The sequence below is a fragment of the Lactuca virosa genome, chromosome 7, assembly GCF_052849685.1.
Source record: "Lactuca virosa cultivar CGN04683 chromosome 7, Lactuca_virosa_CGN04683_v6, whole genome shotgun sequence".
In the NCBI taxonomy this organism is placed as follows: Eukaryota; Viridiplantae; Streptophyta; class Magnoliopsida; order Asterales; family Asteraceae; genus Lactuca; species Lactuca virosa.
The window spans coordinates 208,870,318-208,893,989 of NC_136432.1; the positions used below are offsets into that span (position 1 = coordinate 208,870,318).

The 23,672-nt window shown below is 32.9% G+C and overlaps 1 non-coding gene and 1 pseudogene across 1 annotated transcript; both read right to left on the reverse strand.

Moving 5' to 3' along the window:
• Nucleotides 1–6,998: 6,998 nt before the first annotated feature.
• Nucleotides 6,999–7,072, reverse strand: TRNAI-AAU (transfer RNA isoleucine (anticodon AAU)). The gene has a single exon. It is a non-coding gene; the product is annotated as a tRNA-Ile (tRNA).
• Nucleotides 7,073–17,288: 10,216 nt separating this feature from the next.
• LOC145125763 (cold-regulated 413 plasma membrane protein 2-like) lies at nt 17,289–18,237 on the reverse strand (annotated as a pseudogene).
• Nucleotides 18,238–23,672: the final 5,435 nt, after the last annotated feature.

The window sequence follows — 23,672 nt, forward strand, 5'->3', positions numbered from 1 at the left end:
TTTTTTTATAGAATACATGAATTTTTGAAAAAAAAATTAAACTTTTTTTTGAAGAAACTCCAATTTAAAAAAAAAAAACTGCATTTTTTTTCAAAAAACTGTAACTGTTTTTAAAGAAAACTGCATTTTTTTAAAAAAAAAAACTACTATTTTTTTAAAAAAAACTGCATTTTTAAATAAAAAAATTATAATTTTTTTTTAAAAAAGTTGCAAGTTTTTTAAAGAAAGCTACATTTTTTTTTCTAAAAAACTTGCATTTAAAAAAAAACTACAACTTTTTTTAAAAAAACTGCATATTTTTTTAAAAAGTAAAATTTTAAAAATCCATAAATTAAAAAAAAAAGAACTAGAATATTTAAAAAAAATACTAATTTTTTTAACACTAAAAATCAAAGTTTTAAGTGCATATATGCATATTTTTTCAAATGCATATATGCATATTTCTTATACTATAATATTCGTAAGTAAATCATAAAAAATCTCATTTTTATTAATTAATCTATAAACATAATAGTACAAATATTTTATTCGATACAAAATAAAATATAAAAAATAAAAAATTCAACAAATTTCAATGCGTTTTCATGTCTTCGTGTCAATATTTCCTTATTTTCTTCAATTTATCATTTTTCACTTCTTCAATATTCACCACAATTTCTTCAAAATCTACAAGAAAATTAAAAAAAAATTGATTGATGCAAAAACACTCATGAAAATACATATGTGATTAACATATGAATCACATGTGATTTACATATGAATCACATCTGATTCACATATGAATCACATTTACATGTGAATCATATGTGATTCATATGTGAATCATATGTGATTTACATATGATTTACATGTGAATCATATGTGATTTACATGTGAATCATATGTGATTCACATGTAAATCACATGTGAATCACATATGATTCACATGTATCACTTATGATTCACATGTGAATCACATGTGATTCATATGTGAATCGCTAAACGGAAACAAATTAGTAATTTTATTTGCTATAAATGGTTAATTTAGATATCTGTATTGCATGTGCATGAGTTGTGTTGATTTTAGCAAGTTTCGTAACTTAATGTTATATAATATTCTAAAGGGAGAAAGAATTTACATTACATATAGTGAAGTGAATGGAGTCAAACGAGATCATCTGGAGTGGTGTGTATGAGAGGTTGATGTAGACCAAGTGTTGAATCTGCTAAAATAGGCAGCCCTGGTGAATCCAAATCTATGTCATCTATCTCCTTATTTTTAGCCAGTGCTTTTTCCAAAGAAGCCTTTGCAACTTTAATGATGTAAATAATCATTATCACTATCAACCAACAAAACCAAAACAATGTCATCCATCACAGCACTCATATTTCATATTTCACCTGTTAAATAAACTAGTTATGATTTTCATTTACCTGATATCATCAGCCCAGAAGCTATAAATACCTACAATTACAGAAAACAGCAAAATACATGTTATTTATTTTTTTAAATCTTTAACATTAAAAGAGTTCTTACTACTTAACAAACCTAATCTTATTTGCTATTTTACACAAACAAAGATGTATATGGAATTCAACGCCAGATTAGTAATTTTAAAACCAACTATTTAGTAAATGGTGTGGGTGTGGAACGAATCTTTCAAATCTAACTACAATTAGTTTAGTTTAGTTACAATTATATTAACATAATCGTAAATTCCTTAATAGAAAAATGAAAACAAATGTTGTTGATGATTTGATCATCTATTCATCACCAAACTACTTTAAGAAACAAACACGATCAACATACATACAATTCAATTCAAACAACTGATTAACAAACAACAATCAGAAATCAAAGTTTGATTAATGATTACCTGTGAATCTGTGATAGTAATCGATTAAAATTTCAAAATTAACTTTCAGGCCCTAATATTCCATTAACCATCGACGTAGCCTCGATCTGTCTCTCTTCCGCTTCGACTCCTTTCTCAGCTGACTCAATTCCTTCCTTCGCGATCTCCACCTCTTCTTCCTCTGCCTTCTTCAGCTTCTTCCCCAATCCGAAATAGCTCTGTGTCCTCCGCCATCGACGGTCTCTCCATTTCCGTAATTGCCATTGTTGACGTCATAAGAAACAATAAATGTCTCCGGCTCTGGCCATCGGATCGAATCGATGGAGGCGCGACTTTAGGGCATTGTGCCTTGTAGGAGAAGACAGGGGTTATCATGCGTGAGCTCCGAAGAGAGAAAGGGTTTATTAGCAGATTCAAGCTTCTGCAAGACATGGCTTCGATTTCAATGAAGAAGCTTTTTTGTTTGATATGACGATGGATACTCCATCAATCCACCATCGAACAACTAATGGCTTCGGCGATCTATAGATGAAATCGAAGATGAGGATCATACGCTAGAGAGAGAAAGAGTGATAAAGAGAGAAAAGTAATTTGGGGATTTTCTATTTGGGGATTTTCTATAAACTGTTAATTTGAATTTTATTAATATTGAGGGATAATATTTTTTTTTATACCAGACTTACCCCTAAGGTGTATTGAGAAAAACCTAAACTGCCATCAAATTGAGTTATAATTACAAATATGCCACTTTTAATCTAAGTCATTAAATTTTTTGATCTAATGGTCCACCTTTAGTTCTCGGGTTCTCATGAAACTATGAGTTCTCAAAAGATCCTTCCTCTCTCTCTCTCTCTCTCTCTCTATATATATATATATATATATATATATATATATATATATATATATATATATATATATATATATATATATATATATATATATAGGAGTAGGATCAAATGAGAACACCAAAAAGGTTGAGAATGCGAGAATAAAGTATATTCATTTGCGATTCCATGTATTCATTTGTGGAGAAATGATAAATTTTTACGCCTTTAATTTCAATTTAAGAGAAAAAACATATTCATGTTGATTGTGCGTAAAAATTTATCATTTCTCCACAAATGAATACATGGAATCGCAAATGAATATACTTTGTTCTCGCGTTCTCAACCTTTTCGGTGTTCTCATTTGATCCTACTCATATATATATATATATATATATATATATATATATATATATATATATATATATATATATATATATATAGGAATGATCATTTGAGAACTCAAAGTTTCCCGAGAACCCGAGAACCAAACCAGGGCCGTTAGATCAAAATAATAAAAGGTTAGGATGTTTTGTGGCACTTTTGTAAATACTTAGGAAAAAAAGACAAGGGGGGCATCGTAATTAAATGAATCATGGGCATTTTAGTGATAACATAATTCACTCATCTGATCATCGAGTAAATCACGTTAGCCCCAACCCCTCCATGTCTGCGTCTCTCCCCCCCCCCTTCATCCCACTCACGAACGTCGCATCGCCTCCGAAGATCTCGATCTCATCTCAGTTCCGATCCTTCCAACGAACAATCTCCCGGATGATTTCGATTGGAGAGACCATGGTGCAGTCACTGATATGAAGAATCAGGTACTCCTATTTAAACAATCAGTCCTAATTCACATCTCCACCGTATTTCGTACAATCGATTCACATCGAGATTGACATATGGATCTCTTGATCTCAGTCACTCTATCTCTCGGTCTCAGTCCCATAATTTTTCCTAATCCATCGCTCACACAGTCGATCATGTTAACGATTGATTTGTTCACTCACACTTTCTCTCTCTACATATCAAACCGGTCTCTCTCTGTAGCAGCTTACGCGACCATGGCCACCGCCACCGACTTTGTCAAAGGGAACGTCTTACCAAACGGTGTTGTTGTTAATACCCTCTACCGTCCAAAAGCTCTCAACGCCATGAATCTAGGTTACATGATTTTTCCTTATTGCTTCTTTTCCAGCCAAAATCATCGAGAAATTTAATTGCCTTAGATGATGCTATCTATGCACAGATTAATAGAAATGAGAGTAATTCTATGATATTGAATAATTGTAATCGTAATCACATATAATGAAGTTGGATAGAGTTCGAGCTTTGCTGCTTGAAATTGAATAACGAGATAATCATTCGATTAATCTAGGATACGAAAAATTGGTTAATATCAACTATCTCAGTTCTTAAGGGACGTAATCGGTTTGGAAAGTTGAATTTGATTCAGTCGAGGTATAATTTGATTCATGCACCAGACTGTCTTTAACTTTTGTTGGTGTTTATATTAAGAAAAGTTGCATTCTTTATTATATATTGTATTTCATTATTTGCTTGCAATGCAACTTTACAAACACAGTGAAAAACATATATATCTTTGTGATTTAACAAGTAGCACCAGGAGTTGCCATAACCTTTAGAGAGGTTTTGATATGGAGGACTATACCAAATTCCTCACTCATATCCAAATCCTCTTTTTTCACTCCATCTGGCAACGTCAAATCAAAATTGTATACCAGATTTGCTAATGCAAGCTCCAGGATAAGAGAAATCAATGCTAACTTTGGCTATAATTATATACTTCCCACCCAGGTGTCAAGAACATGATTCAATAGCATGAAGAGAAGCTCATGAATCTCAAAACAGTTGTGAATGAAGGAGTTGGACATATTTAAAGTCTACATCTGATGCAAATATTCTACCCGGGAAAAGGTAATTGTACAAAATCCCTGTTAGACATTGTCAAATACAAAAAATAGCTACATAATTTTATTTATTTACTTTACAAGGTACGAGAAAGATTATATATTTACATGTGAATTATATGTGATTCACATGTAAATCACATGTGATTCACATGTAAATCACATGTGATTCACATGTAAATCATATGTGATTCACATGTAAATCACATATTAATCACATGTGATTCACATATTAATCACATGTAAATCATATATGAATAATATGTAATTCACATGTAAATCACAAGTGAATTACATATGAATTACGTATATATGGACACATTCATATGTTAATCACACGAAAATCACATGTAATTCACATACTAATCACATTTAATTCACATATTAATCACATTTGATTCACATGTAAATCACATTTGATTCACATGTAATTCACATGTGATTCACATGTAAATCACATGTGATTCACATGTAACTCACATGTGAATCATATATGATTCATATGTGAATCGCACGTGATTTACATATGATGTCATATGTAAATGTGATTCATATGTGAATCGCATGTGATTCATATGTTAATCACATGAAAATCACATATGTATTTTTGTGAGTGTTTTTGCATCAATCATTTTTTTTTTTAATTTTTCTTGTAGATTTGGAAGAAATTGTGGTGAATATTGAAGAGGTGAAGATGATAAATTGAAGAAAAATATGGAAATATTGACACGAAGATATAAAAACGATTTGAAATTTTGTACAATTTTTTTGTTTTTAATATTTTTTTGTATCGAATAAAATACTTATTCTATTGTGTTTATAAATTGGTAAATAAAATGAGTTTTTTATGATTTACTTACGAATATTATAGTATAAAAAATATGAATATATTCATTTGAAAAAATATGCATATATGCACCTAATTTTTTTTTTTTTAAAATGCAGTTTTTTTTAAATGCAGTTTTTTTTTTTTGAAAAAATGTAATTTTCTTTAAAAAACTTGCAATTTTTTTATTAAAAAATGTAGTTTTTTTTATTAAAAAATGCATTTTTTAAAAAAAATTGCAGTTTTTTTTTTGAAAAAAATGCAGTTTTCTTTAAAAATATTGCAGTTTTTTTGAAAAAATACAGTTTTTTGAAAAAAAATTGCAGTTTTTTAAACAAAATATTTTTTTCAATTTTTTTTCAAAAACACATGTTTTCTATAAAAAAATTAAAAAATCTGCATTAAAAAAAACGTAAAATACTATTTTTTTAAAAAATCTGAAAATTTGATATATGATGTAAATTTTTAGACATTTATATTAATATATTAAATAACACAAAAAAATTAGACATTAAATGAGATTGGTAAGATGACGATCATGTCTTCAACGAATTACTTTTGATCCAACGCTCCTCTTTTAATTCTCGGGTTCTCTGAAAACTTTGAGTTCTCAACCGATCTCAACCATATATATATATATATATATATATATATATATATATATATATATATATATATATATATATTCTTTGAAATTATCAGAATTCATATGTGTTTGGAGTGAGTTGGTTTAGAAAGGATACACATCTACCGAAATTACTAGATACATATTTTGATAAGTTGTTTACCGATATTTCTTTTAGTTGGTTATAGGAAGGCTAAGCTAAAAATCATTTGAGTTGGTTACAAAACCCAAAATGACTATTTCCTCTTTGAAATATTTGATTCTCTAATTTCTTGTTAGATTAAAACAAATTTTCCCTTTAAAAAAACAGACCAAGCTCAACAACTCTATCAAAAAAATTTCAAGATATCAAGTCGGTTGAGAGTGAAGACTCTACATCAAGTACTTTTTGAAAGAGAAGGAGGGGTGATGGCCTTACTTGAACGTTATGTTATTATCTTAACCGTACAAACAGATGACATATTTTTTAATTGGGAAAAATAGATAGAAATATCATTCTATTTTCAAAAATTATCAGTTACGTATTTATTTCTTCAAATAATCATTTTCTAATTTATTATCCCAAGATTAAAGCTTGTGTAGTTCGAACATGTAACAATTTCTTTATAATGTTTATCAAAAGAGCACCTCTTAACCATCGTGATAGTAGTAGCTATATATCAATTATATCACCTTCTTCTTTGAAATTTATCATATTAAAAGAACAAGTATGTAAAAGAAAAATGAATAAGATAAAGATTTAAAATGGCATAAGATAACATTTAAAACCTTCTTCATACATGTTAGGAATGAAGCAAAATCATAAAATTGATATATATATTTTATTTAAATTAAAACAATACTTAACCATCTATATATGTTTTATTTTGATAAATAAGACGGAGACAAAAAAAAATAATGGGCCATAATAACCCATTAGTTAATTAAAATTCTAAAACTGAAAGAGCAATAAAAATATGGCCCATGCAGGTCTCGAACCTGCGACCTTCGCGTTATTAGCACGACGCTCTAACCAGCTGAGCTAATAGGCCAACTTGTTTTAATTTTACCAGTGAAATTATTTATAATCTTTTTAACGTTTAGTGCATACTTTCAATGAATAAAGATACCGTTTACATACATTCTCTCTTACTTCTAAGTAAATTAACTATGAAATATGATTTTTCACTAATTGGTTGCTAGTTATAGAACGACTTACAAGAGTTTGAAGCCAATGTATAATGCATATTGTAAGTCTATTTCTATAATCAGTATCATCAATATGTTTTAGTAACAATCTTTTAACTTATTATATGTTTATAGCTGTATTGTTTATATTGATTATTCATCTTGGTCAATGAGCTAATTTGATAATACATTCAAAATATGATTAGTGATGGTGTTTGGCTTCCTTCCGGACAATATGGTTGTTACCGGTCATAAGGGTAAAATGTGAACAGTTTCAATAGTTCAGTGACAAATAGATAATGAAAAAAAGTTTAGTGACTACATGTGAACAAAGTCGAAAGTTCGTTACTCTTTTAAGTCATTATCCCATTTATTTATTTATTTTAATTTTTTTTATCTAACATGGCTTGAAGGAATAGAGCTCGTTGGGTTAAATTTCTCCCCACTCACAAAAATATTTGATGATTATTTATCTATAGTGTATTGCATTGTTTTTTTTATATCAAAACAGAATATTTTGAGTATATTCTTTTTTATATTTGATTACATAATTTTTCAGTATTACTCTACTTTTTAGTAACTTTACAAATTAATGAATTTATACCCATTTTTTTCACTAAAATAACTACATGGACCATTGATGGTAGCTTAATAAATTAATAATGTACTATTTACAGGCCAGCGTCAACTTTTTTATTGGTCATAAAAAATAACAGTGTAATGGTGATATCAAATAAATGGTAGTACTATAACTATTTCTTGCATATGCCAAAATCCAAATGGTTAAAATGGATAAATGGCTGGTTATTAATTAAATTAATCCTTATAAACGAACTTATTAACAAAAATTGTCGTTTATTTAATTTTTGAAAAATGTTCATTTTCTTTAGAATGCTTTATTTTTCATTTGTTTTTGAAATTTTGATGTTTTTTTTTTCATTTGCACAACTTTTTCCGAAAGAAACTTTCTTTACTTATTTCCGAAATTCTAATATTAATGTTTTCCAGTCAGATATCTAATTTCAAGTCCTTGTATCATATATAGTTCTCATTTTGTTATGTTTATTAAACTTTAATATTATTGTTTGGTAACCTAATAACAATTAAATATGGCAAAGGGGTGTTTGGTTATTGTTTGGGCCTTTGGGGTAGCAAATGTATAAAGTTTAGGTGGGTTAATGTACTGGTTCGACCCATACATCTATGGGATCCGGTCCGTTTTGCAAAGTTAGGCTTGCAAAGAAGTTATGTTTTTAAGTAATTTTGGGTCAAAATTTGAATGATGATATTTAAGGTAGGTTTTAGTAGGCATGCACAAACCCGCTTTTTTTTTTTTTTTTTTTTTTTTTTTTTTTTTTTTTTTTTTGATGAACTGGACCGGTTCGGTTCTAGTTAATCAAGTCAAAACCGGTTCGATTCCAAACCGGTCTACCACAAAAAAAAACCGAACATATGTAAACCGGTTCAGTTTTATCGAAACCGATTCAGAAAAAACCGGTTCAAAACTGGTTCGACGCATATAAGGTTTTTTTTTTTTTTTTTTTTTTTTTTTTTTTTTTTTTGGGCTAGTAAGTGTAAAATAAGAATGAGTTTTTTTGTTTAGATTGTATTGCTTTGTTTTGTGAACTAAGAGAGGTTTTTTGAGGTTTGGTTATGCCAAAACATCTAATAGCTATTTGTACTATCAAGTATGGGTGAATATGGCCAAAAGGGACCCAAAATCGAGTGTGTAACAGCCTTAAACGACTATATAGCCGTTAGTATAGGACAAAAAAACGGACAAAAATCTTGAACACAAAAAACCAGTTCAAAACCGTTCCAAAACCAGTTCTATAAACAGGTTCGTAATAAACCGGTTCGAAACCGGTCCTAACGGTTGGAAAGGCAAATTAGTATAAACCGGCGGTTCGGTTCATAGGTGAACCGGTTTGGGGATAAACCGGTTCGGTTTGTGAACCGGTTTTTTTGCCCATGCCTAGGTTTTAGGATTATTTATATTTATGCTAGGTGTGAGACCCATTTATTACATGATTTTATTTAAAAGAAAATTTAAATATAAAATTCAAAATATTTGAGAAGTTGGAATTTATAAGAAAAGTGAGAAAAATATTGAATTATAAAAATTAAAGTGTTTTTTTCTCTTTTAAATTTAAACAAATAATTTAGATAAATAAATAAAGAAAATTAATGAAACTTTAATTTAGTAAATTTGAAATTCGAAGGAAAGTTCATTAATGAAATTGATATGCATTTACTATTACATTTAAATAATATGTGGAATTTAATAAAATAAAAAAACCATAAAATGATATGTGAAATAAAAATTAAGAAAAAACATCATAAATGGTCCCTGTGGTTACCCAAAATCTGAAGTTTAGTCCACGTGGTTTACAAACCTCATAGATGGTCCCTGTGTTTTCAAAACTTTTGATGTTTGGTCCTTTTTGCTAACTCAGTTAGTTTTCTACCGTTAAATGAAGAGTATTTCTGTCATTTAACTATCCAAGGACCTTTTATGAGGTTTTCCTTTATTTTATTTTTTTTAAGAAAAAAATAATTAAATTTAATATCCAATGGGTCTCTCTCTCTCTCTCTCTCTCTCTCTCTCTCTCTCTTACATACACACTCATACCTGCAACAACATCACCATTTCCTCTTCAATATCCTTGTTCATCATTAACTCCAAATCAAACACCTCCACCGTCCACTCCTCCTGGACCACCGACTGCACCCACTGTGGCAAATCCACCGCCCCACCGTACCCAATCCCACCATGCTCAACAATCGTCGGACATTTCACAGTCAAAAGCTTCAACCTTATCGTCGGCATCCCCCCTCGTTTACTCAACCTCCTGAGGATTAAACCCCACTGCCGGTGAACACACCTCCGATGAAACATCATTCCCTTCAGCAACCCACTACCCTATTATCTCATCCATTAATCGATCTCAAAGAAACCCAGATTGATGTTGATTTTTCCGACGAATTTGAGTCTCCTACCCCTTTCCCTTCACTCGACTTGCAGTCGTCAACCCTTTCATCTAGGTAATGCAGAAGTCGTTCTTGCACCCACCAACTTGATCCACATCAGGTATACACCCTTTAATTCCTCCTTCTCAGATCAGCTCATCTGAATTCAGTTTTGTTGACCTTTTTACAGACACACCTGGACCAAGTTTTCTAGTACGTGCAACCAACAATAACCCATTTAGGTTTGTATCTCTGTGTGTCTTCTTTCTCCCAACCCCTAAATCTTTTCTTCTTCTTCTCTTTAGGATTTGATTGATTCGATTCCATATATGGGTATCTATCGGGCGAAAACCACTCCACATCTGGGTATCTATTAGAGCTTCATTTGTTTTTTTGGTTCCAAATCATTCCAGAAACGAAAGCCACACACGAAATCTGGGATTATTCTGGATCTTGTCCCAAAACAGCCCCTCTTGATGTGTGAATTGTTTGATTCAGGTGGGTATTTGGTGTATAAATAAGAACAAAAACAAGAAGAAGGGAGAAAATAGGAAATGAAGGGTTCAAAACGATGAATAGTGTTGGGTTTTATTTTTCTGGTTTCTTTGTATGTTTGTTTGCAGAAGGGTTAGGATGTATTTAATTCTCTTCCAGAAATGATTTCAGATTCAAAAAAGAAAAATTGTTCCAGAAACGATTCTGAATTCACTGGTTTGGGGGTTTGTCAATGTAGGAGAAAGGGTGGGTGGAAGGCTTCCAATGCATTGTAGACGGCATAGGATTGATCCTTGAGGGTTACTTTATCGATTATCTTGGTAGTGGTGGTGGTATGTTTATATGTGTGTTCTTGATTATTGAAGAACAAACCAATATATGTGTTGGTTGCTGACGGGAGAGAGAGAGAGAGAGAGAGAGAGAGACCTTTTATATATTTAATTATGTTTAATTTTTATTTTTTTTAAAAATACGAGAAAACATCATAAATGGTCCCTGTGGTGGTGCAATGACGAAAATACCCTTCAATTAACGGACAAACTAACGGAGTTAGCAAAAAGGACCAAACATCAAAAGTTTTGAAAACACAGGGACCATCTATGAGGTTTTTAAACCACGGGGACTAAACTTCAGATTTTAGGTAACCACAGGGACCATTTATGATGTTTTTTCAAAAATTAATTTTAAATAACCATAAAAATACATGTGGCAAAATGAATAAGAATGTGACATGTGACAAAAGAATCTTTATTTATTATAGTAGATATTATATATATATATATATATATATATATATATACATATATTCTTTTTCATATTTTTCTTTTGGAGTTTATGAGTCTTTAAAGGCTTGCAAAAAAGTTTGCAAACAAAATTATCGATGAGCTAGAGGGAAATGCATCTATTCCGATGAAAAGCATTACAAGAACAACTGCAGAAGAAATATGAGGTTGGTTTATCTAAAATGAAAGTGTTCGGAGCAAAGACTTTAGCTCACAGACAAGTATTAGGTGACTATGAAAAACAATATACCTTGCTAAGGGATTATATAATGGAACATGTGCTTAACCTTTTATCACACACAAGGGTTTTCAAAAGGGTTTACATTTGTTTGAGACCTACTAGAGTTAGATGGTACCCTTCTTGAAATGACCATTTCCTGGTTAAATTCTTAGGCTATGTTTGGCGTACTAGCTGAAAAACTAGCTGTTAGCTGAAAAGCTAGCTGATAGCTGAAAAGCTGACTGTTAAATAAAAAGCTATCTGATAAAAAATAGCGTTTGGTAAAACTAGCTGAAATATATAAAATTACATAAAAGGACATGTAAGAGTATGTGTTTCTATATTTAATTAAAGGGTGTATTTGGAAAATTTTAAAAAATTTCCTAAAAAGCTAGTCTAATAAGCTTTTAAAACAGCTAGCTTATAAGCTACTTTTTGGCTTTCCAAACACAACAATATAAAAAAGCTCGAAAAATAAGCTAGCTTATCAGCTAGCTGTGACACGCCAAACATAGCCTTAATGTAGTTGGCATTCATTCAAATAACGAAACATAGCCTTAATGTAGTTGGCATTCATTCAAATAACGAAACTTATCTTCTTGCTTATGCAATAAACTCTTTTGGGCATGGTTTTTGGACTGTCTAGGAGATGATTTGACCTCTCAACAAATTCCAATTTCACATTAATTTCAAATATGTAGAAGGTACTTATTTTAACTTTTATATGGAAAACTATATATATATATATATATATATATATATATATATATATATATATATATATATATATATATATATATATATATATATTGTAACGCCCCATTTCTAGTATGTGATTTAATAAAGTAAATTTTCATTTCTTAAGGGGTACTCGACGAGTCAGTAGCCCGACTCGTCGAGTAGAGACGGGAGTTGGCACGCGGTTTAAGTTGGCAACTCGACGAGTCCATATCCTCGGACTCGGCGAGTCTGCCAGTCTGGATGAAACCCTAATTTCAAGGGTTTGCACCCTATTTAAACAATAGTATGCGCCCAAAACAGCCTCCATCACCCTCAGAACGTCCCTCACTAAACCCTAGCCTCCCTTTAAGCATTCTTGGAATATTTCTCATTTTGTGAAGGTTTTGGTGCATTTTGAAGTTAGAAGAAGAAGAGAGAAGAGGAGTTCTCAAAGGAAGCAAAGAAGATCTGAGTTTATTGTGTCATTCCAGCATCCATTAAGGTATAAAGCTCGAATCTTGGCTTATCATTATGTAGATCTCCTTAAAAGCTTGCTAGTATAGTTTTTGAGCCTTTTCTAGGCTTTGAGGTCGATTTATGGGTAGTTAAGTCGAATGGGTTTTAGATTTAAGCATTTCAGGGCTCCTTAAGCTCAAGGTTGCCACCTTTATTGAGCTAAGCACCCATTCCAAACCTAGATCTCCTCTTTTAACTCCTTATTGGGCATTTTAGCTTATCATGAGCATGCATGAACGTAAAGTTAGAAACTTTACGTATGAAATCAGTCCTAGGAACCCAGATCTATGAATTGGATGCACTGAAATCGATTAGAATCAACTATTTAGGGAGGACATGCATAGGACTCGTCGAGTTGTTCTTGGACTCGGCGAGTCGGAGCGCAATCCTCCCGATTTCTCCGATTTTGGAATTTTGAGTTGAATCAGCGAGTGGAAGAGGACTCAGTGAGTTAGAATAAGGATCTGGAAGTAGAGGGACTCGGCGAGTCCATGTCCCGACTCGGCGAGTCGAGTCACGAGTTAGAGAAGTGTGAGTCCGGGAACTCGGCGAGTTCATAGTAGGACTCGGCGAGTAGAGTCAACCAGGAAGTTGACTTTGACTAGGGAGTTGACTTTGACCAGGAAGTTGACTTTGACCAGGGAGTTGACTTTGACCAGGGGGTAAAATAGTTATTTTACCCTGAGATTAGTAATCAGTAATTGATTTAGTGTTTATGGGATTTGTAGCCGGGGAGTTCCGGAGCAGCAGTCAAGCAGTTTCAGATTTAGCATCTCGGCAGCCAGCGTTACGAGGTGAGTTTTCCTTCCAGTAGGAACGGGTCTACGGCCACAATGCCGGCCCGTTTAGTTAGTAGTAGTTCCGGACTTCGGTCCGATGCAGTAGTTCAATGTGCTTGTTGTCTCTGTGATTCAAGCATGTCTTTGTGTTATGTGTTCCGGACTTCGGTCCGATGCAGTATGCAGTATCTGTGTTTATGCTATGCTATGTTCAGTTAGTTTCCGGACTTCGGTCCGATGCAGAGGGCAAGGCCCTGGTTAGTTCCGGACTTTGGTCCGATGCAGTTTCCGGACTTCGGTCCGATGCAGAGGGCAAGGCCCTGGTTAGTTCCGGACTTCGGTCCGATGCAGTTTCCAGACTTCGGTCCGATGCAGAGGGCAAGGCCCTGGTTAGTTCCAGACTTCGGTCCGATGCAGTTTCCGGACTTCGGTCCGATGCAGTGGGCAAGGCCCAGTAGTTGTTTTATATGTTATTGTATGGTATGTGGTAGTTTGGGGGAGCTCACTAAGCTTTGTGCTTACAATTTCAGTTTTTGGTTTCAGGTACTTCCGTAAGTAAGGGGAAGAGCTCGGGATGATGACATGACACACACCACCGCTTCAGTTTTAACCTGGGAGTTTTATGCAGATATTTTGATATGATTGATACAGTATTTGTTTTGACACAGTTACTTGACTTTTGAGTTACTCATTCTATGATTCTTAGTATATATGACATTTGATGATGTGGTTTTTAGTAATATTAAAACAAAAATTTTTGGGTCGTATTTTTGGATGTTATATATATATATATATATATATATATATATATATATATATATATATATATATATATATATATATATATATATATATATATATATATATATGCCGTAAAATTCAGACGTCGATTCCGGATGAAGATTTAATTATTTCTACGCATTGTCGACGACATTAAATATCGATTTTCATATTTTCAGCAGCGAGTTAATGGAAGAGGTCAAAAGGTTTCTCCTTAATTCCAAATGTACCGCTGTAGTTTGTCAACTTGCGTTCGATATGAGACCAGACTCATAGGATGAGAATTTGAGGATGTCAGAGCGAACGACGAAGGAATGTGTATACACACATACATGGCGAACATATCAGAGGTATACGACCGAGTCGGACACCACAAACTTCATGCGTATTTGGTGGAACACGTCTTCAATGCTCGAGTGAATCCCGATGTGGACGATTTTGATGAAGACGAGTTGTTCGACTCTACCGATGACGATTTAATGTAGTGTGTAATTTTTTTAATTATTGAAGTATTTTCTTTATATTAATTGTATATAATTTTAATTTATTAAATTATATTTTATTCACTTAAAAGAAATAAAAAAAAATTAATAATATGCTAAGATGTGGTATGACATCCATCAGTTTTATGAAATGCGTGAAAAAGTAATGTGGCGATGACGTGATAGTGAGTAGTGTGGTGAGTATGGTATGACACCCACCAGTCTTAGAGAGTTAGAAGAAATTAGTGAAACAAATGATTTTTTTATGATAAATGAGAAAATAGAAACACATGTCATTATTGAATTCAAAGCCAATAAAATAAGAATATAATTAAAGAGAATCTCTATAATTAAAGTTGAAAATAGTTATAGATAACCAGATGTTTGCCCGCGTAAAGCGGCGGTAATTAATAGATTTTTTGGCGAATAGTCTTGTACGGGAAAATAATTATTATATTTTATTATTTGTTATTATATAATAAAAAATTACTGTTTTTAAATAAACTATTTATATTTATATCTTATATTTATATTGTCTGTTTATACTATTGATGTAAATTAATTAATATTGGTGTCTAATTTAAGAAATGTAAATAAATTTATATATATGAATTTAATATTTTAAATTTTCTTTTTTCCAAATTAAATTTCTTAATTATTTTCCTTAATTCAAATCTTCAAACTTTTAACAAATATTAATAAATTATTTATGCATAAATGATTTATATAAAAAAATTTATAACTTATATCTCTTAAAATTCAAAATATGACTGAAATACTTTATAATATAATATAGCATAAGATTAATAAAAAAAGAAACAAAGATAAATATGATATTACCCTCACGTGCATGCACATGGGTCTAACATAGTGGATGAAACAGGTGTATGGAGAGGGACCGGTTTGGAAATAGAAATCGAACACAGGGACTTCTTTCGGAAAATACCAAAAGTAGGGACCGATCTTGCGACTTTTGATAAAGCTTAGGGACATTTTTTGTAATTTACTCTAGTTTTTTTTAGATACTAGAAAAGATTCCCCGGCGTTGCCGGGGTCGGAAGGTATTGCTTTGTAAAGTAAAGTAGCATGTTGGTTGCTTTTTGTCCGTTAATGTGAGGGTAATTTGGTCTTTTCAGGTAGTATGGACTGAATTTGTCACCATGGGTAAACCATATGGACCATTTATGTAATTTTGGCGGTGGTGGTGGTGGTGGTGATTGCAGATGGTGGGTGGGTTTATGGTATTGGGTGAGTATTTTCTAATAAATAAAACATTAATTTAAAACCAAAAAGAGAATGTTAAATCTGGTAAACCACAAGGACCAATCGTGTAATTTTGTCTAACAATAATAATAATAATGATGAGGGACCATTTCTGCCAAAAGACTAAATACTAATAATATGTAATAAAAGACGAGGGTTATGAAAAATTTAAACCAAAGTGAAAGGGTTGTTTGTGAACAAAAGCATAAAGATGAAGGGTCAATGTTGTAAGTTGGATGAATTTGTCACCATGGGTAAACCATATTGACCATTTATGTAATTTTGGCGGTGGTGGTGGTGGTGGTGATTGCAGATGGTGTGTGGGTTTATGGTATTGGGTGAGTATTTTCTAATAAATAAAACATTAATTTAAAACCAAAAAGAGAATGTTAAATCTGGTAAACCACAAGGACCAATCGTGTAATTTTGTCTAACAATAATAATAATAATGATGAGGGACCATTTCTGCCAAAAGACTAAATACTAATAATATGTAATAAAAGGCGAGGGTTATGAAAAATTCAAACCAAAGTGAAAGGGTTGTTTGTGAATAAAAGCATAAAGATGAAGGGTCAATGTTGTAAGTTGGATGAATTTGTCACCATGGGTAAACCATATGGACCATTTATGTAATTTTGGCGGTGGTGGTGGAGGTGGTGATTGCAGATGGTGGGTGAGTTTATGGTATTGGGTGAGTATTTTCTAATAAATAAAACATTAATTTAAAACCAAAAAGAGAATGTTAAATCTGGTAAACCACAAGGACCAATCGTGTAATTTTGTCTAACAATAATAATAATAATGATGAGGGACCATTTCTGCCAAAAGACTAAATACTAATAATATGTAGTAAAAGGCGAGGGTTATGAAAAATTCAAACCAAAGTGAAAGGGTTGTTTGTGAACAAAAGCATAAAGATGAAGGGTCAATGTTGTAAGTTGGATAACCAAAATTGACAACCACTTTAAAACTTTTCATAACTTTAATATATATAATTTTAAAACTTTTCATAACTTTAATATATATAATAATAAGTGATAATACTTTTGTTTTTTTTCTCCACTCAAAAGTCGCCTAGAAACAAAGAAAATCTTTGTTTAACATTAAATCTTGAAAGTTGAAATTATTAACTAAATATGTTCAAACATCCGGTTAGATGCCATTGACTTCAAAAGCAAACAAAACCATAGAATATACTCTACCATTTAAAGTTTCACCAATTCAATCCATCAATGGAAGGATTCATCATTCATGAATGATCAACGAATTCACCAACATCTCACACTAGCAAGACTTGGTGTTGAATTACAGTAAGCCAATCAAAGCCCAAACTGGGAAGACATGAATTGGAAATTCCATGGCTTGTGTTGAATGCATTCCTGAATCCTCCACAAGCTCTGATGTGTTCTTGAAGCAAATAGCATCCGATACCCACGCAGACAACCACTCCGATCCACCCTGATCTCACATAGCGGGCTGCGAAGCTTGGAGATACCACAAAACAATCATGATTAAATTTCCAAGAAGGATGAACAGAGAGATAATTTGATCGTAGATCGATACTTTACTGTAAATTTTCGAAGAGCCAGTTAGGATAAGTCAACAAGATGTAAGGGAGTAAAAGTGAACTAAGTATGTTCGTCCTCCAGTTTGTTCGATCTAGGATCAGCAAATAACTGTAACACAACACATCAAGCAAGAATTAATTAAGATCTGTCCAAAATCAAATAAACTCGACGAAGATGATGATGATGATGAAATGCATTTTACTTAAATGACGACGAAGCAAGCGAAACATTGAAGACTGGTAGTAATGAAACCACCGGTGACTCCGAGCTTCATGACATGATCGGCAAATTTCTTGGTTGCATCTCCGATTTCTTTCAAATCTGAGTTGATTAACTTGGTTGCTGCTTCTGATGCAGTTGGATCAGTCGTCATTCTCAAGTAATTATTAGCTCCTTTGATCATGTTGAAATTTCTAGCTTCTGATCTGTGATGAATTTCGAGGAAGAAAACGTGATTTGAAGGATGAAATTTTAAAAATAATTTATATAAATCGTCCTTATGTAGATTAAAATTTACGATATCATACTTTTAAATATATTTATTAGCTCAATAGTCCTTAAACGTTTTTACATAGTTTTTATATAACTATTTCTTCAACTAGTATAAAGATCAAATTATTGTTTTATATAAACTTAACAGACGGGGAGTATTAAGTTAGATGATCCAAAATTAATTTTTTCAGACCACAAAGGTAATTAAAATTTTTAAGAGGTGAGATTCATAATTTTGTATATACTACAAGTATATGATGATCTTTGTAATTTTCTCAATTTAATAATATTATAATAATATCTTTGTCTTCTGAATTTTGAATTGCATCCATAGAAAGCAGTTAGTATCAAATCTTGATCCTGTACCGGTATTGTATCGGAATCGGTACTGAACCGTACCGAATTTAAACATAAAAGATGGTACTCGGTACATTAAAATCATGGAATTCGGGATTCAGTACCGTCGGTACCGGTAAAAGCACTGAAAATTGGTATCATTCTCTGTACCATCATGTTAATTCGGTTCGATACTTGGGATTGACTTTCGATCAAATTTAGTTTTCAGAAAATAAGGAACATTACAAGTTTTGTCCTACGGTCATCGCTATTGCATCCCATGTTGACATGAGATAGAACCAAAAAGAACATGATTAAGATATATGTTCAAATTTGCTTAGGTGTATATAGAAGTTAATCCAACTTATTTGTAATTTTCTTGGTGTAGTAATCACGATACATACACGTTTTTTTTTTCCAAAATTTTAAAAACCCTAAAAAATTATTTGAAATAGTTTTTAGATTATGAATTTTTTGTTTTAAATCTAAGCTTTAAACTCGTATTCCCAAACAAATCTTTTTATATAATTCAAGTTTTTTCTTTTATAACTCTTATGTGACATTCTCATTTTCACGGTCAGAAAAGGCCGATTTTGTTTATGCTTTATAAAAATCAGAGTACCTCTTTTAATAAAAATGTTGCGGAATTTGTTCTCAGAAAAACATGACAAATACGTTATCAAAACATTTCCGAAGAAATGTATTTCTATTCATTTTAAAACATTGGGATGTCATCGTCAATACAGAAACATAAGCATAAACAGAACTTACATTCATTTACACTAGTGATCTACATCTCTTTTAAATCTCTCAGTGTAATGTAACTTCATATCGACACCTGTGATACAAATAAACTGAGTGGGTCAGGTTGGGAAACCTGGTGAGTACATAGGGTTTTCAACCCACAATAATATAATTATTATGTTTAATCATCAAACAATTAACCCAATTACCCATCCCCATTATCTTATTTACTCTTAAGGATCTACCCTAAGAATCAACTATTTCTTGTTCATTCGTTCCTAAGGATCATCCTAAGGAATAGGCACGAAATCCATCGTTGCCACGGTTTACTCAACGGGCACTAAATCCATAGTTGCCAGGGTTTGCTCAATAGACACTAAATCCATAGTTGTCAGGGCTATTTCGTTTATCAACAGTATCGTTTCCGAAAATCCACTCGCAATACATGTCAATGGGTTTTTATCTCGTTTATCGACAGTATCGTTTCCGAGAATCCACTCGCAATACATGTCAATGGGTTTTTAGAGTACATCTGGTGAATACACAGTTCAAAACACCTACAGGTTGCGAGCCTGCTAGTGTCCACTGCACTGTCTAGAATAGTCCGTGGTTGTCATCCATACTCTGCTGAATGACGGGGCCAACACATGGGTAAAAGGCTTCTCTCATGGTTTACCTCTCACCCTTATCTCATGGTCTATATCACTTCTCATCATTTTATTTTTGTCACACAGCAACTATTTCATCTACCAATGTTTTACCCAACACATTTTGTAGATATAAAATACATATACAGTTTAAATCATTTAAAACATGTATACAAATCTTTCACCCAGCACAGACGGCAAGTATACAGACAATATGCACACATAGCACGTAATTTATATTAAATACTTCATATTTATGTGTAAGATGAAAGTGACTATGCACTCACCTGAAAGGTGGTGACTCGGAACTCGGACAGGGGTTCGTTATCTCAAAACAATTTTCCCTTGACAAAACCTAGTATCAATACCACTAGGGTTTAGTCTAACGTTAACCGAGACTAATTAATAGTCTAGCTATTATTATTATTATATAAGCGTTAAACAACACTATATAACTCATAATAATAGTCCAAATAATTATTATAAGGTCCTAATAACATTACTATATTAAAACATAAGCTATACTAAAGATAGGTTAGGCGTAACGCACTTACAGCGAGTTTTTCTCAAAAAATCGGGCTTCGCCGGAGCAGCGTTCCCGAGCCGAAAGGCTCCTTTCTCGGGACTCCGGGAGCCTCGGGGCTTCCTTCGGGTGCTAGGGAGGTTCCCTAGGCTTTTTGGGGGGTTTAGGGGCTAGAGAGAGGTTCTAGAGAGAGAGAGAAGAGGTTGGAATGGTGTGAAGAATGAGGGAACCCGACACCTCTATTTATAGGCTGGAAAACAGCTCTACTCGTCGAGTAGGTCCTCCTACTCGTCGAGTCCATGTCACATGTCACCTTCTGGTGGCTTGCCTTGGGGAGAAAGCCTTGGCCCATAATCAGCCACGTCACCTCTTTTGCAGCAGCACCCTACCGACTTCTAAACCCCGTAACTTTCACATACGAGCTCCGTTTTCGACGTTTTTTTTTTCTACGCGTAGGTAAAAACAAGATCTACAACTTTCATTTAGACTCCATCGACTAATTCTCGACCGATCTTAAATTTAACAGTAGGATGAGATTAGACTGTTAAATGACCACGAAGAATTCGTAACTCCTTCATACGGACTCTGTTTTCGTCTGTCTTTTTTGACCGTTGAGTTCCTATTAATGAGATCTTCAACTCTCATTTAGGTTGCGTAAGCCAAAAACCGCTCGAACTAAAATTCGAGTTTCGGGCCGTGCACTGCTATGCCAAATCTTAGAAAATTCATAACTTCTTCATACGAAGTCAGATTTGGGCGTTCTTTTTATGGATGTTCTCGGTTTAACATATACTACAACTTTTGTTTAGATCATTAAGGCTAAAAAGTCCTCTATTGTAAATTCACTATTTACGTCTCCCGTGTCGTGCCGGTTTTGCCGAAAAACTTCGACGGGCCATAACTTCTTCGTTATAACTCGGATTTCGGTGTTCTTTATATGTACGGAACCCTTGCGACATATTCTACAACTTGGTTAAGATTATTTATTCTAAATTATCTTTTGTAGAAAAGTCGTTTTCGACCCCTATTATCTCTAAATTGACTAGCCCGGATCTACGGGCGTTACATCTTATTCCAAAGGTAGTTGATCCTAGATTTCCTAAGGATTTCCAACTGATTAGCTTGATTGGTAATCAATACAAAATCATTGTTAAGATTCTTGTTAATAGATTGGCAAATGTGGTTGACTTGGTGGTGGGGATTGATCAGTCAACCTTTATTAAAGGAAGACATATTTTAGATGGACCTCTTATGATGAATTAAGGTGAATGAGGTTTCAGACTGCTTCAGAAAGTACAAGAAAAAGTTTATGATCTTCAAGATTGATTTTGAGAATGCTTGACTCCATTTCATGTGATTTTTTATTTGAAGTTATGTCCTCCTTTGGTTTTGGTTATATATGAAAAAGGTGGATTATGGCGTGTTGAAGTCTTCTAGATTGTCGGTGTTTGTTAATGGTAGTCCCATTGAAGAGTTTTTTGTTGGAAAATAGCACAATATTGTAGCCTTAGGACTATTTTGTAATACTTAGTACATGTTATGTACATTTATATTGTGTACCATAATGTTTGCCATAATGACGTATCAGGTCTTTGGAATTAAATATTTATAGTATGATGGATATGATAATTTTCCATAAATTAAGGGACTATAATTATGTGGTTTCAATATCTTTTCCATAAGATGCAAATGATACAATATATGAACGATCAGGAGGATAATTGAAGGGTCTTTTCGGTTATGCTCTTCCTCCTTATAATTACAATTTTATAGGTTATAATGGGACATCTTTTAGCCAACCACATATTATAATAATTTATGTACTATATATATATGTTAAAAACAGTTATGCTATTTAATACAAAGTGTTGTGAAATGTGAACGCACCGCTACTTGTAGGCATTGTATCAGTGTTGCAGAAATCGGTCTAGGCGGCCGCCTAGGCGGAGCTCCACCGATGAGGTTTATGGCTAATCGGTCATTGTAATCGGTTTGGTCAACGCCGGTCAAATTCGGAACTAATCGGAGCTAGGCGCTTTAAACGGTCAAAATCGGTCAACGAAAATTCAAAAAAATTAGGGGCAAAAATGTCAATTTGAAAACTTTTCTAGGGTTGGTTCCAAATTTACTCATTCGAAGTATTAGGAAAACGTATTCTCTCTCGTCTCAACCTTGAACAGACTGAGAAACTGAACCGCCGACATCCTATTCTTCCGATCACGTTGTCGTCTTTTGCTCCGGTACGACCCTGCTCAACTTCGAACTTCGTCATCGCGTTCTCGAGTTAGAGAAGCCCGTCGTCTCATTCTCAACTTCGAAGCTCGCTCAGGAAACTCGTGTTTGAGTCCGCCCCTGCTCCTCCGACGCCGTGTACTGCTCTGGAAAACCTCTGACACCAACTCTTATCATCGACGAAGGTTAGTTCTTCTGGACGACTCAATATTCGATTTATTGTTGCTTGATTTCACTGGTTCTTGTTCATTATTTGGGCTACTGATTTCCATGCGAGCCAGATTCAAAGTCACGCTACTTTCGTTTGTTCTTTCTTTCGTTGCTTGATTTCACCAGATTCCATGTCAATATTATTATTTGTGAATTGTTATTTGTTAGTGAACATGTGATCGTGCATCATCTATTTGCTTCTGCATCTGTACATGATGTGAAACGATTAGAACCTAGAGTTCTTATCTCACTTTCCAATCTATCTCATTCTGTTTGAAGATGATTCACTAAATCTTTTTTTGAAATTACGTATTGAACTGGGCATTTGTACTTACTTCCATTTCACAGCTTGCAATTGAAAGTGTGTTTCTTGATTGTTCAACATGAATTATTGCTGGGCTCATAGTACAGATGATTGTTTTTCTTGAATTACCTCCTAAAGATGATTGCATAATGATAGTTAGCTTTGTTCAAAATGGATGGTGTACTTGTATAAAATCCATATAGTGATGAAAATCAATTTTTTTTACATACCAGTATACCACTATAGAAAAATGACATTTGATTTTTGTTAATTCATATCTGTGATCAAAAACACTGCATCTGTCAAGAATTTCTAAGCTGTTAATTCATTTTAAATGTGTTAATGTGATGTTTTTTTTATAACCGTTGATTATTGTAACAGTTGACAGTCAATGACATCTA